This window comes from Anomaloglossus baeobatrachus, chromosome 10 (genome assembly GCF_048569485.1).
Source record: "Anomaloglossus baeobatrachus isolate aAnoBae1 chromosome 10, aAnoBae1.hap1, whole genome shotgun sequence".
Classification (NCBI taxonomy): domain Eukaryota; kingdom Metazoa; phylum Chordata; class Amphibia; order Anura; family Aromobatidae; genus Anomaloglossus; species Anomaloglossus baeobatrachus.
The window spans coordinates 6,140,617-6,143,540 of record NC_134362.1 but is presented as its reverse complement, the minus strand read 5'-3'; positions in this window follow the sequence as shown (position 1 = coordinate 6,143,540).

Here is a 2,924-nt window from a genome sequence, read left to right as displayed (position 1 = left end):
TCGGAGGTGGGATCCCCTCTGCCTGGTTTAGGTCGGGATGATCGGAGGTGGGATCCCCTCTGCCTGGTTTAGGTAGGGATGATCGGAGGTGGGATCCCCTCTGCCTGGTTTAGGTCGGGATGATCGGAGGTGGGATCCCCTCTGCCTGGTTTAGGTCGGGATGATCGGAGGTGGGATCCCCTCTGCCCGGTTTAGGTCGGGATGATCGGAGGTGGGATCCCCTCTGCCTGGTTTAGGTCGGGATGATCGGAGGTGGGATCCCCTCTGCCTGGTTTAGGTCGGGATGATCGGAGGTGGGATCCCCTCTGCCTGGTTTAGGTCGGGATGATCGGAGGTGGGATCCCCTCTGCCTGGTTTAGGTCGGGATGATCGGAGGTGGGATCCCCTCCGCTTGGTTTAGGTCGATGATCGGAGGTGGGATCCCCTCTGCTTGGTTTAGGTCGATGATCGGAGGTGGGATCCCCTCTGCTTGGTTTAGGTCGGGATGATCGGAGGTGGGATCCCCTCCGCTTGGTTTAGGTCGATGATCGGAGGTGGGATCCCCTCTGCTTGGTTTAGGTCGGGATGATCGGAGGTGGGATCCCCTCTGCCTGGTTTAGGTCGGGATGATCGGAGGTGGGATCCCCTCTGCCTGGTTTAGGTCGGGATGATCGGAGGTGGGATCCCCTCTGCCTGGTTTAAGTCGGGGGCTGTTGCGAGGATTATCTGAGGTTGGGATCCCTCCGCCTGGTTTAGGTCGGGATGATCGGAGGTGGGATCCCCTCTGCCTGGTTTAGGTCTGGATGATCGGAGGTGGGATCCCCTCTGCCTGGTTTAGGTCGGGATGATCGGAGGTGGGATCCCCTCTGCCTGGTTTAGGTCGGGATGATCGGAGGTGGAATCCCCTCTGCCTGGTTTAGGTCGGGATGATCGGAGGTGGGATCCCCTCCGACTGGTTTAAGTCGGGGGCTGTTGCGAGGATTATCTGAGGTTGGGATCCCTCCGCCTGGTTTAGGTCGGGATGATCGGAGGTGGAATCCCCTCTGCCTGGTTTAGGTCGGGATGATCGGAGGTGGGATCCCCTCTGCCTGGTTTAGGTCGGGATGATCGGAGGTGGGATCCCCTCTGCCTGGTTTAGGTCGGGATGATCGGAGGTGGGATCCGCTCTGCCTGGTTTAGGTCGGGATGATCGGAGGTGGGATCCCCTCTGCCTGGTTTAGGTCGGGATGATCGGAGGTGGGATCCCCTCTGCCTGGTTTAGGTCGGGATGATCGGAGGTGGGATCCCCTCTGCCTGGTTTAGGTCGGGATGATCGGAGGTGGGATCCCCTCTGCCTGGTTTAGGTCGGGATGATCGGAGGTGGGATCCCCTCTGCCTGGTTTAGGTCGGGATGATCGGAGGTGGGATCCCCTGTGCCTGGTTTAGGTCAGGATGATTGGAGGTGGGATCCCCTCTGCCTGGTTTAGGTCGGGATGATCGGAGGTGGGATCCCCTCTGCCTGGTTTAGGTCGGGATGATCAGAGGTGGGATCCCCTCTGCCTGGTTTAGGTCGGGATGATCGGAGGTGGGATCCCCTCTGCCTGCTTTAGGTCGGGATGATCGGAGGTGGGATCCCCTCTGCCTGGTTTAGGTCGGGATGATCGGAGGTGGGATCCCCTCTGCCTGGTTTAGGTCGGGATGATCGGAGGTGGGATCCCCTCTGCCTGGTTTAGGTCGGGATGATCGGAGGTGGGATCCCCTGTGCCTGGTTTAGGTCAGGATGATTGGAGGTGGGATCCCCTCTGCCTGGTTTAGGTCGGGATGATCGGAGGTGGGATCCCCTCTGCCTGGTTTAGGTCGGGATGATCGGAGGTGGGATCCCCTCTGCCTGGTTTAGGTCGGGATGATCGGAGGTGGGATCCCCTCTGCCTGGTTTAGGTCGGGATGATCGGAGGTGGGATCCCCTCTGCCTGGTTTAGGTCGGGATGATCGGAGGTGGGATCCCCTCTGCCTGGTTTAGGTCGGGATGATCGGAGGTGGGATCCCCTCTGCCTGGTTTAGGTCGGGATGATCGGAGGTGGGATCCCCTCTGCCTGGTTTAGGTCGGGATGATCGGAGGTGGGATCCCCTCTGCCTGGTTTAGGTCGGGATGATCAGAGGTGGGATCCCCTCTGCCTGGTTTAGGTCGGGATGATCGGAGGTGGGATCCCCTCTGCCTGCTTTAGGTCGGGATGATCGGAGGTGGAATCCCCTCTGCCTGGTTTAGGTCGGGATGATTGGAGGTGGGATCCCCTCTGCCTGGTTTAGGTCGGGATGATCAGAGGTGGGATCCCCTCTGCCTGGTTTAGGTCGGGATGATCGGAGGTGGGATCCCCTCTGCCTGGTTTAGGTCGGGATGATCGGAGGTGGGATCCCCTCTGCCTGGTTTAGGTCGGGATGATCGGAGGTGGGATCCCCTCTGCCTGGTTTAGGTCGGGATGATCGGAGGTGGGATCCCCTCCGCTTGGTTGGAGCTGTATGCAGAGCAGGAGCTGGTGTCTAGCTGCAGCGGAGTCTACTGGCAGGACGTCGTCCCGACTACTCCATGCTACCCAACTTTGGAGAATTTGGTTGTCAGCGACGAGCCCCTGGGTGAGTGTCTGCAATGCAGTGGTGTTTGCGGTAGATGTCGCTTCTAATAAACGCTGCTCATTCACTTAGCTGTCTTCCAGAAAAAAATACAGTCATTTTTGGAAGGAGGGGGAGCCGAGTAAGGAAGGGATAAATTATTAATGGCCGGAGAGTCTTTCCTTTACTTTTCATTAACGTTTTAAGGTTTTTTTTGTCTTTTTTTTTTTCAATGACATCAATGCAAATGAGTCTATCAGGGGCCAAAATGACTGGCACATTTTGTGAATGGAATACTCAGTGACTGTGATGACGTCATTGGAAGGCTTGGGGTCCGAGCTCTGATGGGGATTGGCCGC